The sequence below is a fragment of the Notechis scutatus genome, chromosome 10, assembly GCF_049901735.1.
Source record: "Notechis scutatus isolate UNSWTSFEM ecotype Mainland chromosome 10, rNotScu1.2, whole genome shotgun sequence".
Taxonomy (NCBI): Eukaryota; Metazoa; Chordata; class Lepidosauria; order Squamata; family Elapidae; genus Notechis; species Notechis scutatus.
Genome location: NC_142018.1, coordinates 20,545,810 through 20,566,214, shown reverse-complemented (window position 1 = coordinate 20,566,214; position 20,405 = coordinate 20,545,810). Strand labels below are relative to the sequence as shown.

The 20,405-nt window shown below is 42.3% G+C and overlaps 1 long non-coding RNA gene across 1 annotated transcript; it reads left to right on the top strand.

The window, feature by feature from the left end:
* Nucleotides 1-736: 736 nt before the first annotated feature.
* Nucleotides 737-3,881, top strand: LOC148129770 (uncharacterized). The gene is made up of 2 exons (XR_015750676.1): nt 737-1,304; nt 1,622-3,881. It is a non-coding gene; the product is annotated as an uncharacterized LOC148129770 (long non-coding RNA).
* The last annotated feature ends 16,524 nt before the right edge of the window (nt 3,882-20,405 follow it).

The following is a 20,405-nucleotide window of genomic DNA, read 5'->3' as shown; positions in this document are numbered from 1 at the left end:
CTTTTCCCCCCCTGCTGACAGTAGACTTAGGCAATAAAGATGAACTCAACTGGACAACTTTCTGATTGTGCCACAGATAAATCTTGGGTATGATAAATGGCTTGCAGTATTATTACATGGTATCTGGAGGAGAATTTCTTTTCCTAATCTGGACTCACCTACACAGTGCCAATAAGAAACCCTCAAGGAGGTTGTGACCACAAGAGAACTCCAAGACTTTGATTTTCCAGCAAGGGGGACAATATGGCACAGTGATTTCATCGAGAGATAATAGAAAACCAACATGACTGACTATTCTGTATCTCCTCTTCCAGCTATATTGTAGCAGAAATTCTTGCTTCCAAATCAGAACACAAGACCACGAAAGGTTGGAGAATACAGGTTTTATTCAGAGCATTAGCATGGCAAATTCTGAACTCCCGACTCTTCCTGATTTGTCACTTTTTATACATATCATGACCTCAGACTATGCCGGGGCGTTCCTTTTATTACATTTTTACCAAAAAAGGAAAATAACATATATATTTGTATTAAGGAAATATAGAGGAAGTGAGAAGTACATGTCTGATTACTCAGTTATCTTACACCATCTGTTATTTTCCATGTCCACCCTTGTTTACAGTAACTTGGTTACTTCCAGTTCCTTACTTCAGCAATTTCGTGGTTTTGCACAATATTTTTTATAAGAAGCAAAGCTTGGGGTCAGGGGATTTCTGGTAAATGTATACTTTGTGACCTTCCAGACTGCTTCAATATAAACTCAGAAATGATCAGGATTCCTAGATCACGCATGGAGAACAGATGTCCTCCATCTTGCTTCAATGCTGGTGGCCAGCCAGATGCTTCCAAGACCTCTGAGAAGGACATTAAAAGCAAAGTAATTTCTCTCTACTGCTTTCCATAGCCAGAAGCCAAAAAGGAAAAGGAACAATGACCAAAAGAAACCGAGAGGACTTCCTTTGCTAAAGCAGGGACAATGGAGAAACGAGCTTATTAAATCCCAAGCTTATTAATTATGTTCTTCTTCTAATGTAATGGCAGCTTTGTGGAGTTCATCAGCTCCTGTGGATCTGTGGGTTAACAGGTAATGTTTCCATGGCTGGATTCCTCCCGTTGACAAAGTTTCACACCTTCTGCTGTCTCGCCGTCTCAGGAAAAAACAACAACAACCTCTTTTAGATTCCATGGCTCTTCATATATCACTGTCTTGCGATGGTGCCCTAGGGAGAAGACTGTAGGATAATCACACTCCCAAAAAGAGAAAGGAAGATCCCAAAGAGCCTTCAGAGTTGACTTATTTAAAGGTAAGTCAGACCAAGAGCTACAGAACAGGCATCTGAGCTCCGATGCAAGCAAGCTGCCCTTTCCCCCCCCATCTCCTCACAAGAATTTTAATAATTTAAGTAAGCTCAGTGTCTTCCAGAAAGCTAACCGTCTCCCCCACTGCGAGGGTTTTATTTGGAGGCAAAGAAAGGGCACTTTGGCTGTCATGTAAATGAGTGTTCTTCCCAGCACGAAGAGTCATCCATTGTGTTAGATAAAACTTTCTTGGACACCAAAGGAGTCAATTAGATCTTTGGAGGCTGGTCCTCAACTTGTTTCTTTTTTTTTTCCCCAACAGGAGAGAGGAAACGAGCAGGGAAGTTGCCAGCCAAAGCTGGAAAGGGAAAACAGGGTCATGTTCTTTGGCTAAGAATAGGAGATGCGTACGACTGGAGAGCTGGACCGGAGAGGATGATGATTTCAGCTTTCCTCCAGATGTTCTAGCTTTGCTCGGAATCAGCCTGGGGTTTTCTGCGGTGAGCAAGGAGACGGAAACTAGCCAGGTTCAGTGGATGTCAATCATGGAGCCAGCCAGGGCCAAAACTTGTGGCTTTTAATAGTGACTGAGAAGATGAATGGGTTTCAAAAAGGCTTCAGGTATGCAAAACAGCTGTAATTATAGACTTCCTTGTATTTATGTTGCTCTGAGGGGCCATATCTTTCATTTCCTAATCTAAGGCCTGAGGAAAACATTAGATACCTCCCTGATACTTGTCTCTGCCCATCTTATCTCATTCTTTTTTTCTTTTCCTCTGATTTTTAGTGATTTCAAAACATTGTCCAATATGCAACACCCATTGTTTGGGAAAAAAATTCCTTTCCTTTCCTTTCCTTTCCTTTCCTTTCCTTTCCTTTCCTTCTTTCCTTTCCTTTCCTTTCTTTCCTTTTCTTTCCTTTTTCCTTTTCTTTCCCTTTTCCCTTTCCTTTCCCTCCCCCTTCCCTTCTTCTAATTTTCCTTCCTTCCTCCCTCCCTCCCTCCCTCCCTCTCTCATCCTGGAATTGTGAGGAGAACCTTAAAAAAACAGGTTCTAAGTTCCATTTCTCCAAGATATCCAGGTTTGTTACCCATCTCTCCTTTTCCTGGTGGTATTTATTACTCCTGAAGAATATTTAATAAATACTCCAGTCCAGGAACGGGGTTTACCACTTGGCAAATTGACCTCAAGTCTCCTAAGCTTGCAGAATGCTTTACTATCTCTAGGTAGAAGGGACAGGAAAGGTCACACCAGATGCGTTATTCAGCAGGTTCTGACCAGTTCTGGAGAACCGGTAGCAGAAATTCTGAGTAGTTCAGAGAACCGGCAAATCCCTCCTCTGACTGGAGATTTTGCAGTATCCTTCCCCTGCCATGCCCACCAAGCCACACCCACCCATCCACACCATGCCCACCAAGCCATGCCCACAGAACCAGTAGTAAAAAAATTTGAATCCCACCACTGGGTCACACATGTAGTGAAATAGGGCAAATCCCTCTGTTTTATTGAAAAAAAAATGCTCATCTGGGCTGGCTGAAGTGCTCTTATTTCATAAAAGTAGTAGGAAGAGGCATTTGTGCTCCAACCACAGTAAATTACATCACTCCCATAATTGCTGATATCAACATTGTAAAAATGCCAAATGTATTTCTAAAACAAATCGCTCTGAACTTTTCCGGAGAGGTCAAAAGGATGCTTTAAGCAGGAGAATGCAGCAAATGAGGGGAAGTCAGCAGGGTTATTGGAATTATGTCTCTCCCAACCCATTAAAATAGAGCATTGATTCAGATCCATGGATGATTGCCAAGCCTTTAAACACAGCTCAAATGGAATACAGTCTGTTTACATTACCAAAATAACTGTCGTGTCATTAGCAGCATCCCAACGCAATGAAATTAAATCCACCCACCAACACTTTCTAATTACAAGGTGTGCGTGCCTTCTTCAACAGATGTTACTCAAAGCATGCCTACTCCTTTACCCTTATGCATAGAGGCATATTGTCAGCTTATAATCACTGCTCCGGAAAACTTGCACGCATACCAAGCTTGCAGCAATCAAACAATTACTCTGAAGTGTAACAATGAATTCCTTCTGCGTGGAAAGACTTGAGAATGATTTGAAAAGCGGGCTGGCTCCGCTTGTTCTCCAACCAGACTGAAGGCTTCTGGGCTGTTTTGGTCTCCATCCTGCACACCTGTGTCGGTTCAAGCAAGATGAGAAGGTCTGACAATGTCACAATCGTCCTCTTCATATATTTTTTTGTTTTAAATTCTTAATCACTTGATACAGCGTCTCTCAGCATTGCTTAGTGTCTGGAAGACTGTTATTAATAAGTCAACAGAGAAGCTTTCCCGCTATTTGGGGAAAAGATTCCTTTAGGTTCGGATTGTTTATTTTCACCAGGAGCTAAGCTGCTGAAAGTACTTTACAATATCATATTAAAAACAAAAGCAGAGGCTTGTAAGAAAGATTTCTCAGAGCTTGGGAAAATGATTCATCCAAACAGGCAGAGAGGGACAAAAGAGTGTGTCAGTGTGTTGAAAGAAGTGTCAGGGCTCACATTTTTGTAAGCCATTTAAACAACAACAACAACAACAACAACCCTGGTACTGAACAAGCAACGGTGAACTGAAAAAGCTAAGTTACCAACCATGTTTTACATACTATAGTCAGAGGTGGTATTCAGGTGGTTTTGACAGGTTCTGGAGAACTGGTAGTGGAAATTTTGAGTAGTTCGGAGAACTGGCAAATGCCACCTCTGACTGGCCCCGCCAACCCCATCTATTCTCTGCCTCCCATTGAGTCCCAGCTGATTGGCTGGGTCTCCTTTGGTTGCCCTGCACAGGAGAACGGAGCTGGAAAGCAGGTTAGTGGGGTGGGGAGGGAATGGAGAATTTGCAGTATCCATCCCCTGCCACGCCCACCAAGCCACACCCACCAAGCCACACCACGCCCACCAAGCCATGCCCACAGAACTGGTAGTAAAAAAGAATGAATTCCCCCCACTGATTATAGTGCATGGATTCATAGTACAGGCTAACTTTCAACCAAGCTGCCATTTTATGCACAGAAGTGAAATTTAATTATTTCAAGATAATTTATTCCGGAAGATTTATTTTTGGCAGCCTTGCCTTGCCTTCTTCATTCACATTGGCAAGTTTCATCCGTTGCGCTAATTCATTTAACCCTGGTTTCTTGGCCAGGATTAAATGTAATGAGATACAATAAACCATGATTCTCATGCCACGGTGACTGGGTTCACACAACCTAGAAACCTAGTGTTTCTTCATTAAGGCTTAACTCAGTATGTGAACTGAGAAGTGGCAGGAATTCCAGTCTTCCTTGGGGAAGACGAAAATTTGAACCTCTTATTTACTATGTAGGAACATCTCCACCACTGAGTATAGCCATTCCCATTAGAAGACCTCCTGTTATTCTGTTCTGTTCCTTCTCTGTAGGAACACCTCTACCACTAAGCTATGACAATTCCTATAGATTTAGTACTCTGCTGATCTCAAAAATTCTTCCCTAGTGACTTATGTGGTGTTTAACCATCCTGATGATTCCTGGTACCAAGGAGAATTCAAGGAATTCACACCTTTCTTCAGGGACTCATTCCACAGCAGTTGGCTAATTGAACAAACCTTCACCAAGATTCACTTTGGAGAATTAGCTGTTCTCTTTCACATTACCGTATTTGCCGGCGTATAAGACGACTGGGCGTATAAGACGAGCCCCCAACATTTCCACTCAAAATATAGTTTTTGTTATATACTACTGGTATAAGGCGACCCCACTTGGAGGCATGCTTTTCAAGGCAAAAAGTCGTCTCATACACCGGCAAATACGGTGAGTTGTAACACTTGGGGTATTCTGGATATAATTCTTGATTGACACCCCCAACCCCTTCCCCAAACTTACAAAGCCACCAAAATGCTTTAGAGAGCAGCTTCGCCTTTCTCAGGCTGGCACTCAATTCCTCTCCCTTTCTTTGTGACAGCCCCGCGTCGTGCGTGCCATCGGGACTCCAAGGGTGGGGGATGGACAGCTCCAACTCTCTCTCTCTCTCTCTCTCTCTCTCTCTCTCTCTCTGTGTGTGTGTGTGTGTGTGGTGTGGAGGGTAATTCCGGCTATCTCTGGCCTCCGCTCGGTTTTAAAGTCGCTTGGCCGGTTCCCAGAGTCGCAGCGCGCTGGCCGGGAGATGCAGCGCCGGGTGGAAGCTTCGGTGCAGGGGGGCAGATCTTTCTCTCTTAAGCGAGGAGGGAGGAGGGGACAAGAGGAGGGACGGGACGGGACAGGGGGGCGGGAGGAGGGCGCTCGCCTTCTTCCACCGCCCACCGAACCCTTTTCTTCCCAAGGGGACCCTGGAAAGCAGCTCGGGAGCCGGGTGGCCCTGCCCAGCGGGGTCCCATCAGGAACTTCCTGAGGACACCCCCCGCCCCAAGCACAGCCCTCCCGGTCTTTCAAAGAGGGAGGGAGAAGCGGGAGGAGCAAATTGCCGCCCCCGCCCGCTGCCCAGAAGGAGGGCGCCACAGTCCCCCCCACCACCTTCTCCCCCACTCCCCCGGGCCATTACGCGGCTCGGGGCTGGCTGGGCGACGGCCCGCCAGAGACCCTCCCGCTCCACCCCACCCCACCTCCAGATTGGCCTCCGCAGCGCCCGAGCCGGGGCGGAGGGTGGGTGGGTGGGGAGGAGGAGGAGAAGAGACTTCGGCTGGGCTTGAAGGGCTTCGCAGTTGCGGAGCTCCGCCCCGTCGCTCTTGCACCGAGTGACAATGTATTTACCGGCGTATAAGGCGACCCCCCACTTGGAGGCATGTTTTTAGGGCAAAAAAGTCGTCTTATACGCCGCAAATACGGTATGTTATATCCTTGGGAAAGTTTCAATGCTTGGGAAGTGCCTGGGTGATGCTGGCAACCCTGTTGTTGCTATGGAAATCTGGGGTGCCCTTCCCATTTCTCTTTCCAGGTGTGGTCCTGTTTCTGAACCACATCACCTTTCTCACGGACTCCATCCAGTCGAAGAAAGAAGCAGATATGCCCGTAGAAGGTGTTCTCCATGTGTTCATGTCACCATGAAGTTACTGGGTTATGTGAATCTTAATGATTCTTACTGACGACACGGTATTATATACACATTCGGACGATTTTCATGTACTCCATAAACCATAGTTAAACAAACAATGGCTTTGTGCTGTGAAATCAGCTTTGATTGGTTGTTGACTCATTTGCAAAGTTCTTATTAGAGCAGGTATAAAGTTATGGGAGGGGTGGGAACACGGAGAAGCAACAAAAAAAACAACTACAATTTATGCATTTAGGTTGGCAGCTTATTTAGGTGGTTAATTATCCATATATATCAAGCAGAATTGTTGTGTTAAATCCAAAAGTTAAAAAAAACACCAATTCAATTAAAAAGGTAAATTATCAGTTTAATCATAGTGTTCATTGGCAAGAGAAGCCTCTGATTTGCATAGATCCAGATTGAGAAATTCTGTATACAAAATCAGCATGATAGCAGGGTTTTGTGTGTGTGTGTGTGTGTGTGTGTGTGTGTGTACATGCATTTGTGCAGCCTTTGCAGTCTACATTGTTTGCATAAATGGATTCTACTTTATCAATGGTATTATATGCAAATTGGAAAACTAAGCGTTTGCACAAAGGTGACTGTTCTTTCCCCTTGGTTTATTCTTTCTCTAAGGAACCATTAAGGGTCTGCCATGCACAAAACATAGAGGTATACAACCCAGGTTTTTTCCCCTTCCTTAGCTTTCGTTCTCTTTTTGTGGCCTGCATATTTACACTAAAAGAGATCAACTGGTTCTCCATAGTGGCTGCATCATCAAGTGATAGTTTCTATGTGCAGATATGCTCATCACAGCTAGAACTGCAAATGAGATGCAGATCCCTTCCCTTCTATATTTTTCTTCCCTTCCCTACCCTTCCTTTCCCTTTCTTCCTAACTTCTCCTCCCCTTCCATCAATTCATGTGCTTCTTACAAGTGAATTTCTTATTCATATTATATCTCAAAACATTCAGAGATCTTCCTAAGATGTTGTTGCATTGCTACCCTACCTCTTGGGGATTCAACATGCCAAGGGTGATATCATAAACTGTTAATTGTTGTGGTAGAAATCAATATACATTCCAAAGCAAAGAAAGTGCCAGTTTTGCTTAGTCTTGCCTAGTGTACCATTTAATATAGCAGACTGATGTGGCTCGCTCTCTGATATTCTGTTTGGAATAGGGCATTGACATTTAGATTAGGGATTCTTAGGTGAATTAAGTGATGGAGAATGCCACATATTTAAATAAAAGACTAAACCTCTTTTGTTTTGGATTTCTTCTTCTTCTGGATCGACATCTTTCTGGAACAACGGTGGCTCTCTGCAAATGGCTGCCAATTTTCAAGGTTAACAATTTCATCTGCCTGATATATTTATTACCTCGAAAAGAACCAAACACAGTGAAACAAATGGCTCTGCAAATGTCATCTAACATTGGAATCCTTTGATGATGAACACGCACCTAGCTAAAAGCTAAAGACCTCTCTTGATTGCTTTCCCAGCAAATGATTTTGAGTTCTACCCAAGAATTTTGAAGGCTTTCCCAGTCTGTGCAATATATGGCCTTGTTTGTTTTCAAACAGCGTCATGCTGTGTTTGATGATATAGTCCATGTTGTTTGTATTGCATCTTAAAACATTCTAAAACATTTCATTTCAAAGTCTCTGGCTTATTCAAAACTCCCACCATGTATACATTTCAGGGTTCAGTGAGGAAGGAAAGAAGTTGATGTGAGAGACGGAAGGAAGGAAAATATGAAAGAGAGAGGGAGGAAGGAAAGAAGCAAGCAAGGAAGGAAGCTGATGTGAGGGAAGGAAGGAAGTTGATGTGAAAGATGGAAGGAAGGAAGGAAGGAAGGAAGGAAGGAAGGAAGGAAGGAAGTTGATGTGAGAGATGAAAGGGAGGAAGGAAGATATAGACCAAACTCACTCCTTCAGAATTTTCATTTCCTTGTTTCAAAATTGACTGGTAGTAGACTTCTGCAAATTACCATCTTAAAGATGTCAAGGCTGATAAACATTTTTCTAATCTTTGGTCTTTCCTTTTAAACGTTTTCCTCTATTGCACATATTTCAGGACCTTTTAAAAATCTGTAAATCGTGTCTCAAAAGTTATCAAACTTGGGGCATTTCCTAAAGTTTATTCATATAAAAATTAATTTATCCTGAGTAAAGAGGACAAGCTGGCAAAAGATCAGATGGGTTACATAAGGAGCACATACATTGCATCTTCCCACTCAGAATTAACTTAGCTCTGGCCAACGGTGGGTTAACAATGTATTTCTTATTTTAATTTGCAGGAAGGTTTACAGTGGCAGTGATTGATTACATTCAGATTCAGGCATGCAGATTTCTCATTTTATAGGTGATGGATAAATCATACCTCCAAGTTGTTCAGTCAAGTCATGAAATGAGTTACAAATCTAATAAAAAGAAACTATTCAAAACCTGAACTCAAGGTGGGAAGTCATTGCAAATGCTTCTTGACTATCTAGTTCAGTTTGGAGAAGGAACAAAATATGATGGGATCAGGTTTGACACACTGCCATCTTTTCTTTCCATTGTTCACTAAAATGAGAATTTGCTCCTGTGGATGGATGCTAGGTTTGGTTGACACATTTTGCTAAGCCAGAATGTGATTTTCCAAGTACTATATCATGTGAACTTCATCCCTACAGGTCATAAACCCTGGTTTATGGCTAGCATTCTCTGCAAGGTGCAACCTCCAGAATAAATCCCAGTTAAACAATTCATAACCACTGCATGAATGCATTTACCTTGCTTGTGAGGTGACTGTGATGGAACCAATCACAACAAAATGGTGAGCACAGCCCCACACTATGACAATGGTTTGTTGAAGTCAATTGCTTGAGGCTTCACTTATTAAGATGTCTCCAGAAGGTGTGAATGCTCCAACACTGGAAGTTTTTTAAGAAGAGATTGAATAATCATTTGTCTGAAATGATATAGGGTTTCCTGCCTAAGCAGGGGGTTGGACTAGAAGACCTCCAAGGTCCCTTCCAACACTGTTATTCTATGATCTAAGTCTTTGTGGGTCCTTTCTTCCAACAGGAAACCACAACTCTACAAGCATGATGTTACTGCAAGTTTGGATGCCTTCAAATTGTGGTGCTGGAGATGATTGTTACACCTCCTGTGGACTGCAAAAATCACAAACAAGGTGTCAACTAAGAAGATACTCCTTTGGTCTTTTTAGCTGCCAGAAGAAAGGGAGTGGGGGAAAACAGTGCATTCTTCAAGTGCCTCAGATAATCGCCCTGGCAGCCCAAAGTTGTGGGCGCACAAGAATATTACTGGAGAGCATGATTGATGACTCTTGGCTATGGATGTGTTCCATTGGAGATTACACATCCAGGGGGTGTGGGGAAGACCAGGCTCAAGTACTAGAGTGAATCTCACCAAAAATATCACTCAAAGCCAAGATTGCCAAACCAAGGATATCATATTTTGACCATGTCCTACAAGTGGATTGGCTTAAAAAGACAATTGTGCTGGGAATGATCAGCAGAAAAAGGAGAAGGGGTTGCCCTAGTACCCATTGACTGGACACTGTAAGGGATGACCATAACAGAATAACAGAGTTGGAAGGGAGTTTGGAAATCTTCTAGTCCAAACCTTTTCTCAAGCAGGAAACCTTCAGATCCCATGGTGGATCTGAAACAGGCACTGTGAGACAGAGGGCAGTGAGAGTGTTGATCCATAGAAAAAAGCCAAGAGTTGAACGACTGGATTTCAGCCCACTGGGGAAATGAAATACCCAAAGCTCAATTATCAAGGGAAGACGCTGTATGGATTAATTACTCAAGTAGCCCTTTAAAAAGATTCCTCCAACTGCAATGAAAAATTGTACATTTCAGCTCCTGCTGTTTGCAAATTGATATACAACTCTGAGTTAAATTAGCTTGTCCTTCTCACGCATACACACAATGCCAGAAAGGTTTGCTGAAGCTAGCCTGGGTTGACTCTGTCCATTTGCAAAGTTCAAGAGCTGCAGAGTCTAACGCAGAGAAAGAAAATGCTCATAATTCACACTTAATTTTCACCTAAGTTGCAATTACGCCAAGATGCAGGATTGTCTTCAACTTCATTTTAAGATGTCACCGCTTTAAATAAGACAACCAAAGCTTTGTGTTGTCACTGCTTGCAGCAGCTCATTTGAAGTGCAAGATGTCCAGGATACTAAAATAAGCTCATTCTTTGACCCCCTGGTCAACTACATCAAGATTGTTTGTCATGAAAAGTGGCACAGAAATTCCTTCTACTAAACAAACACATGAAGGAATAAAGCGGAAACGTTGTGATGTAGCCAACATAGTGGGAATGAAGTTGAATTATACACTTTCTCTTGTACAGATAGCAGCTATAAGAAAAGTTGAGAAGGCAAAGAGGTTGGGTGTGTGTGTATGAGTGTGAGACCAGCCATGCTAGACAAGTCCAATTAAGCTATCAGTCTTAGATTAGTTTAAATATAAAGCATCATAAGAAAGAAGATATAAAATGAAATAATAATGACAATTATTGTATTGTGGAGTCCTTGATGCTATCTGAACTTGGACACTTGCTTGCAGAGTTCATTATCTGACTAGATAACACCATCAATATTAGTGAGTGTGAGGTTAACTCCCTGTTTTAGACCAGAACACAACCTCTCCAGCAGCTAGCTAGAGACCAGATAAACAGGGATTAACACCAGACAAACAAACCAGCAGAAAACAATATCCCAATCAAGGAATTGCCATGGGGGAAAAAAACCCAACACTAGTAGGGCAACACTTCTGTATATAGACAGGAAACAAACCTCACACTCATGTACTGTTGAAATAACCTAGTTGGGTAATGAAACATCTGCAAGCAAACAACCAAGCTCAAAGGACATGGAGGGATCCATAATGTAATACATTTTCATTGATTGAAACCCAAAAATTGGGATTGGGTTGTGAGAAGCCAATGGCAAGCATTCACACATGCAGCCCAAAGCCTGCTCTCCTAGGCAGTTGAACATTGATTGAGCCACTTCATTTTAAGAGCTCCTTATTAATGATGGTGAACACTTTGTTAAAATACACCAACTATCACTCCTCATTATCTGCTGCTAGAACTCCGACACCCAATCATTCGGGAATAATGAATGAGCTTTTCCTTTATTTACTCTCTGCTTTAGACTGGAGTCTTGTTGACATTCCGTGGCAACTCTAAAAATTTGGGATTAAAATTCAGCTCTAACATAGTCTATTTACCAGGTCAATAAGTTTGTCTTTGAAAGAGGACTTAACAAGCTCCTGCTTTCCCTCAGATCAATGTTCCTCTATACATATTGCATTATTGTTTGGCCTCTGCCAATGGATTAAAACATTCTGGCTTGTGGAAATGTATGGAGATTCACCGATCCAGATCAGAAACTGCTCCTGCTCCTTCCTCCTCCTCCTCCTCCTCCTCCTCCTCCTCCTCCTCCTCCTCCTCCTCCTCCTCCTCCTCCTCCTCCTCCTCCTCCTCCTTCCTCCTCCTCCTCCTCCTCCTCCATCTCCATTCTCCTTATAGTTTCCTCTATTCTTCCTTTCTTCTTTTGTTTTGGACTCTGTATTACTATTCTTTTGATCCCAAGCAACTTGTTTCCTCTCCTCCTCCTCCTCCTCCTCCTCCTCCTCCTCCTCCTCCTCCTCCTCCTCCTCCCCCTCTCCCTCCTCCTCCTCCTCCTCCTCCTCTTCCTCCTGCCTTCCTCTTTCTAAATTTTTGGAGAGGCTCCAAACTTTGTCCAAGAACCATGTGGATGTAAACAATATGGTTGGCTGGGAATTCTGGGAGTTGAAGTCCATACATCTTAAAGGTGCCAAGGTCGAGAAACACTGAGCTTGATGCTAATGTCACTCATCCTTCTCCTAATTCTACATCATCCAGATTTTTCTCTTGCCACATAGATATCATAGCCAAGCATCACCCTGCAACAGTGATTGTGTCCCCTAATGCTTCCAACAGGATGTTTGATGATGTTCCAAAGAAAAATGTTATCCGTGGGCATTTATAACAAAATGATTTTAAAAAGGAGGGGGGAGCAAGAAAATTGAGAATCACATTTTCACAACCCCCAGCTTTCCTCCTGTCCAAAGGAAGCATTTTGCTCTCATTGGAAATAAAATCTCTGTCATCTTAGAGCAGGGGAGCCAAAAACCGCAAGCCTCCTCCTGCTCCCACAGCATGCTTTTGCGGAACAAATGTTAACAGCGTGGAAAAGCAATATTTTGGCTGGAAGCTGGGGGCTAGATTGGAAGACAGCGGAAAGCAAGTGTCTGCCTAGAGAATGTCGATGAGAGGAAAGAAAAATCTAGCTGAATCACACCAAAAGTTTAGCTAACCATGCAAATGTGCCCTCTTTCTGATATGCCCCGTTAGACATCTCTGGAAACCCATATGCCCAACTTAAAGGCAACAGATTTGCCCGCAGGCTGTCGTTCTAGAAGAATGAGCTTTGACTTAAGAATAAGCATGCGATTTTTCCAGACTCTTGTTTGATTCCCTGCAAAGGAGAAAACAAAGCAAAATCAAGATCTCGTACCAATAAGGTACAAATAAGCATTGGTTAGGGCATATCGAAATGGGTTTATTTATGCTTAAAGAGGATTCAGGCAAAATGGAATCACCTTGTGGCATGATGAGGTGCCCAACTGGAGGAAAATGGATTGGTCCTTGCCAAGGTCATAGCTTCTTCTTCCTTCTTCTTTCTTTCTTTTTTTTAGTGAAAGCAGAGTACGTAGAAGAAAATCCTGTAACATGGCTTGTATATGCCTTAGAAGTAGAATATAAAAGAAAAAAGGAAGGGAAGGAAGGCAGAGAGATAGGATTCAACATTTGACATGCTGCTGGAGAAGACACAATCTGGAGTCAAACAGAGTTGGAAAATGACCCAGTCTGCCAAGTTAAGAAATGCCAGTCCTGGGACATGGTGAACCACCACAAGGAAAGATCTAGAGTGGGTTGTGAGAACACGGAAAGTTCAACTCAGACTGTGTTGGGTGAGTGGAGGTTGAGTTGCCGAAAAGTGAGACTTTGTGAGTTGGTCTTGTTCCACTAAATTCCACCAATAGGTCACAAAAAGGAAAAAGTTTCATGGTCCAGCCAAACCCAGAATTTGTTAGGGATCTTATCTATTTAATGAAAGAAAAAAAGAAAGAGAGAGAGAGAGAGGGAGTGGGGAGGGAGGAAAAAGAAAGAAAGACAGAAAGAGAGAGGGAGGGAGGAAGGAATGAAGAAAGAAAGAAAGAGGGAGAGAGGAACAAAAGAATGAATGAAGAAAGAAAGAAAGAAAGAAAGAAAGAAAGAAAGAAAGAAAGAAAGAAAGAAAGAAAGAAAGAAAGAAAGAAAGAAAGAAAGAGGGAGGGAGGGAGGGAGGGAGGAACAAAGAAAGAAAGGAAGGAAGGAAGGAAGGAAGGAAGGAAGAGGGAGGAAGGAAGGAAGGGATGAAGAAAGAAAGAAAAAGAAAGAGGAAGGCAGGAACGAACAAATGAATGAAGAAAGAAAGAAAGAAAGAAAGAAAGAAAGAAAGAAAAAGAAAGAAAGAAAGAAAGAAAGAAAGAAAGAAAGAAAGAAAGAAAGAAAGAAAGAAAGAAAGAAAGAAAGAGGGAGGGAGGGAGGGAGGAAGGAGGAAGGAGGAGGAAGGAAGGAAGGAAGGAAGGAAGGAAGGAAGGAAGGAAGGAAGGAAGGAAGGAAGGAAGGAAAGCTGAAAATGTTATTGCTCGGGAAATATACTTTTTCACTGGAGACTGTGGTCATTGATTTTATGCTGCAACCATGAAATGTTTTATCCTTGAGGAAATGCCCTAAGCCCAAGACGTTTTCTCCTTCTTGAGAAGAAGTGATACTATATTAGGGAAACTGGGCGTAATAAATCATTTGCTTTTATAAATAGGCTGTGCGGCACTGTTGAGAGTTACCCCATCATGATTGATTCTTAAGAGTGAAAGGAATCCTTTTGATTTCACCCGGAGACAGCCGGGATTTCTCTGGAAGGAGATTAAATAGGGATCTTCACCTTTCGGCTTCAGAAGGATGCCTCACGGAATGAGGGACTCATCCATATGGCGGTTTAAAATCCATTTGAGAAGCCCTCTTGGACAGGAGGAGGCTTCCATCGCGCCCTTCAGCTGTGAACTCATTCGTTTCAGGCCTCTCTTTTTTTATTCCCCCAAGAAGCTTAAGGTGGCATACTAGGTCTCTTCCCAATTCTTCTTTCATGAGGTTTTTTTTTTTTTGGCCAGGAAAGTTTAGTTAGAAAGGGATGACTATCCCAAGGTCATACAGTAAGGTTTGTGGGTCAAAGGTCCAGCATTTCAGAGGTGCACCATTAAGGGATTCCAAAGGTGCTTTTTCAGGAGGCAACTGGACATTCTTGTTTTTCCTTTTGAAGACGTTTTGCTTTTCATCCAAGAAGCTTCTTCAGCTCTGACTGCATGGTGGGGGAATGGAAGAATGTATATGTCTTGCAGACAGCTGGTCATTTGCATTCTTTTAGAGAGTCGTTGAGGCCACTAGGAGGTTTATCTCTGTCCTCAGGGTCACCTGAGTAGTGCTCCAGAATTCCAGAGGAAAAATTGAAGACTACAGGAACCAAGAGCGTTACTCAGGTGACCCTGAGGACACAGATAAACCTCCAAGCAGCCTCGATGATTCTAAAAGGATACAAATGACCAGCTGTCTGCAAAGAATATAAATCCTTCCATTCCCCACCATCCTGTCAGAGATGAAGAAGCTTCTGGGATGAGAAGCAAAATGTCTTCAAAAGGAAAAACAAGAAAGTCCAGTGTCAAATTTTTTTACTACCGGTTCTGTGGGCGTGGCTTGGTGGGCGTGACAGGGGAAGGATACTGCAAAATCTCCATTCCCTCCACACCCCACTAACCTGCTTTCCAGCTCCGTTCTCCTGTGCAGGGCAACCAAAGAAGACCCAGCCAATCAGCTGGGACTCGGGAGGCAGAGAATAGATGGGGGTAGGGCCAGTCATAGGTGGTATTCTGAACTACTCAAAATTTCCACTATCAGTTCTCCGAACTACTCAAAATTTCCGCCACCAGTTCTCCGAACTACTCAAAATTTCCACTACCAGTTCTCCAGAACTGGTCAGAACCTGCTGAATACCACCTCTGAATTTAACTGTTCTTATTGATTTATTAGATACTTATTCCATCTGTATTACTTTATAAGTCATTCTTGTAATCTTGCTGAGGAAATTTAATGGGGAAGTAGACACCCAGGATGGGTTTACCCAGTGCAGCAGATTGGGGTAAAATGACGTTGGGGAGTTTATGATTGCTTCTGTTTGGGGAGGCCAATCTTAAATTTAGTACCTTCTCTGGCTACTATGTTTAAGCTTTGCTATACATAAGGAAAATAATATCTTATGTGATTACATCTGAGATTTCATGTGTTAGACATGATGAGAACAAACACACCATTCTCAATATTTCACAGCACAGGTCATAAGATTCAGTTTCCATGTCTGCCTTTCTGCTGTGAGGTGGATCTGGCCATTATCCTCCACCACCTTGATGAAGGGACCTACAGGTATTCTTATCAGCATAGAGCTTTGATCTGAGCAAGCTTTTACACCCTGAGAGGCTATCCATCGTTGTCTGTTCTCTTAAAACAAAGCTCCTTCACTCAAGAATCAATATCTTCTACTTGGGATGCAAAAGGTTCACATGGACTTTCTGCCAAAATGAGCAAGAAAGCTTGAAGACGCCTGCCATGTGCCAGTTTCTGTTGGGCTGCTGGAAAAGGACTTGTTCCATCATTGCCAACTCTACTAAGACCATGGGGTAAATTTATGGCTATGTTCAATCTCCTTGGAGTAGAGTTGGCATGCAGATCTGCGCATCTCGAGAGGGCCTGGAACAAAATGTGACTCCAAGGATCTGGGATCGATAAATGCATAGGTAGAGAGCCATTTCAGCTCATAGGCTGCTGGCCTACACTGTTGGATTGCTTCCTACAAACTTCTATATTAAAAACAACAACAACAGCAGCCGCAGCAGCACGGTATTAATGCAGGGCCCATCTCATTATTTCTGAATGCCAGTTGATTTATTTCTTAGACTTATAGTCTGCAGATAAACAGTCCTTTGGCGTTTTTACAAAACATATTGAGCCTTAGATGCAGAATGAGTACATGGGTAGTAGAAATCTGGGATGGCATGTAGTCTGAATTCCCAGGAAGGAGGAACTGCATTCCAGAAGACCAAGAGACAGCATCGTTTAGACAGTTTAGTTGGAAGAAAGAAAGTTAAGAATGCTCCTTCCTAGCGATTCTCAGAGAATCTCTATAATCATCTCTTTAAAGCAGTTCGCTTTAGTCTGGCAAGACTTCTGTCTATGGGGGAGTAACAATAAAGGAAACCTCTTAGAAGAAATCCGTATGTCTTTTTTGGTGTTTGGAGACCGACAAAATCCAGCCAAACATACCAGGTGCATGAGTGATCTTGACACTAAAAGGAAATGAAGAGCACGAATGGATTAGAACATGGATCTCCCCACCATGAGTCCAATGCCTTAACTATCACACCACAGTGACTTTCAACAAAGGCCATAGAAAATTTGCTAATCTTACAATCAAAGCATGCCCACTTTTTAGTGCCTTCCAGAAGTTTGCCTTTTTCATCCTTTGTTGCTGTCACACAGCAGTAAATGTGCACTGGGAAAACACCACCGCAAAGCAAACATAAAGGGTTAGAAGGTATACATCCACTTTAGGAATGTTCTACTTTCTATCTTTAGGAACACATGTATTGGTTCACTACTGCAGATACATAAAACATGTTTACATCTTATTGCACAGATTGTGTCCTGCAAAGATTGCCAGAATGTATGGAACCCACTATACTATTTGAATCACGTTACTGGTTCTCAAAGATAAGGGCATCACTCCCGATCCATGAGAGGCTTCACTGCTAGAGAAGAAACCTTGTTTGATTCCTACCATGCCTTTTCCCAACACCTTAATGCCTGAGAACATAAAGCTATATATTTTCTCCTCTAACCCTTTGTCTTGCTTTGAACACTTCTCAGCAAAAGATGCCAAAGACTTACAACTCTTTCCAAAGGTTGTCAGATTAAGGTGTGTGTTTTTTTTTCTTAGATAGCAGAATGTCGAGTTCAGCTAAGAGATATCTGTCATTTATCATGTTGTTTCTTATGAGTTCTCAAAACAACAAGAATTCATCCTCAGACTTTCAACTCTTCAGTAAAACCATTTGCTTTATCCTTGAGGGCAAAAAGAGAGAGAAGAAGATGGAAGGAAGTGTTGATAACAACGAGCCTGGATTTGAAAAATAATCTAGATGTGTTTGCCATCTATTTATGGTTGGTTCCGATTACCAGCACAGTAAAAGTCCCAAAGATGCTTTTTCAAAAGGCAGCTGGACTGTTTGTTTTTCCTGGAAGATGTTTCACATCTCATCCAAGGAGCTTCTTCAGTTCAGTTGGATGAGAAGCGAAGCATCTCCAAGGAAAAACAAAGTCCAGTTGCCTTTTGAAAAAGCACTTTTGGGACAACTGTGACCTAGATGACCGAGAGTCTCCAAAGACATCACACTAAAAGGATGTGTACAAATTCAAAAAGATCCATGGGCAGGTTAGAAGACATTGAAGAAAGCCTTCAAAGATATTTCCAAATGTTTTAGATAGTGATGATCAAAGTTCTTCAATTTATGTTAATCATACTATAGTGTTGCCTTCTATATTGACAAGAGTTCTTTGGAGTTTAAATGCTGTTTTTACATAGATGGCATGATTGATCAATCCAAGAAATTTAAATCCAAGTTGGGAGGGGAGGAGGGATCCGAGTCGCTATGGAAACAGCTACTTCGTTGACTTTAATTGTCATTCTGATTGGCTAAAATGTCTTCAGAAGAATTGGGATAACATACATTAAAAGAAAAAGAAAGGAAAGACAAATAAATGGATGTTACAGTTCGGTTTCAATGCAAGCTCCCCCCCCCCCATTTTTTTTTGAGTACCCCTTTATCTCTAATTTAGTCTGGTGAAGCAACTTTCTTCCCGATTCATTTCCTGCACAAGTTTCTGAATTCAAAGTGTTTTGTGCTTGAAAGGCTCTGCTTCAAGTTTACACTAGGGGTTTCCAGTCTGACATGGTTTGTTTCAACCCTTCTAGAAATGTCTGAGCTTGAAGTGGACTTGTTTTCAAGTTCAAATTGTTTCAAACACCAAAAGAGAGCTCTTTCTAACTTGGAACATCCTGAAACAGTCCAAACAACTTGCTTCAAAACATTTAATTTTGGGGGGTTTGCGCCTTCAAATTTGTTGCTCCCTAGTTTTCTGCTTTTGATATACTCTGATAGATGATCTTAATAGCTTTAGTAATATCCTTTTATTGTTTGCATCTGTTTTGTGTGTGTTTCCATGCAGAATTCTCTTCCCTTTTCAAAGGAGGACTTTGTGCATGTAAGTCTTCTTGACTGCTTGTCAAGAAGATTGTTGGGAACAATTTGCTGGCTTTGAAAACCACCTGGAGAGAGCTGTAAAGCACTGTGAAGCGGTATATAAGTCTGAGTGCTATTGATGTTGTCAACAACCACCACTTGGACTTAAAAGCTTTTCAAGATTTTACAAATGTTTATTATGAACCCTAGCTAGCTTTTGCTTCTGAGGGTTGGGAATAATCCTTAGCTTTTGCAAAGAATTGCCTTGTTGCGTGCAAAAAAGGCTATTCCCAACTCAACGATCTGTTCGTGGAAACTACTTAAAACCCATTTTCAAAAAGGAGAGAACAACATATTTAACCATCCGCTGTGTTTTTGTCTCATCGCCCAGAATATCGAGTGGTCTAATTGAAGGGGGGGGCGGGGAAGAGAGAAACTCTTGTGACAATAATTTGCATTCATGTGGGCATAAATTAACGGTGATTCATTTATAAAGCGGCAATGGGAGCAGACTTGCGCTCATTGGAGGGACTTTATGGCCTCCTCTCAATTCCATTTGTGAGGTGTAATTGTTTGTAAACTTATTATAATTGCTTGTGAGGTTTCAGCCGGCCGAAATGGCAGTTTTATTAGAAGCAATCTGCCAGTAAAAGTCATCCCTGCTGATATTGTAAAAAGCTAACCCATTTCCCCCCCCACTTTGTACCTCGGTCCTTCCCCATTCGTGGCTCCGAATGGTGCATTGTTTCTAGATAATCCCCATAATTGATATTATTATCCAGAATTGTTCCTCATAACTATGTTCAATGAATGGGAAACTTATCTTCATAATGAAGTTTATTTACAGTCTGGGCCTTCTGTAGCTCCTTCACTAGGTTCTCGTGAACTTTAAAGCAGGGGTCCCCAACCGCCGGTCCGCCAACCCAAGCTGGAGGCTGTGTAAACAAAACCATACTCAACACTTGGTTGTTACAGAGAGAAAAATAGAGATTGTGTTGTTATTACAGGGTGACTTGTTCATAAGACAACTCTTATATGAAAACCTGCAGTTGTTCTGGGACCATCACACCCAGAATTTCCTTCCAGCCAGGTCTCCAGCACCTATTTATCTTCTCATGGCTGCATTTTATTTACTTATTGCTTCATTTTTTCTTACAGATTTAAGATGTTTTGTACCTTGCAAATAGCAAATTAGTTTTTTTGGGGATCCTGGCTCTGCTTGCATGATGCGTAGCTATGTAGGGAGTCTAGGCTGATCTCTCTCTTATCTCTGCATCCAGTTTCTGCCATTCCTTCTCCTGAAAACTACGATTGAACAGGCAAGTGGTGGAGAGTACAGGATCTGTGGAGGATGGGTCCTCAAACCACTGCTCCTCCCATTTCATAAGGAACTTAGCAAGCAAGACTTGCAGGCTCGGTAAGATTCATTGCACAAAACCCCAAGTGTCAATCAAGTGCTTCGTTGCAAACCTTTCCTGATGTTGAAAGAATAAAGTTTTTTTTTAATAGGAGAATAGAATTTGACAAGTTAATAAAGAGGAAAGAAGAGATTAAGCTGTCATCAGCACTCTACATGACTAGAAGCTGGCAAT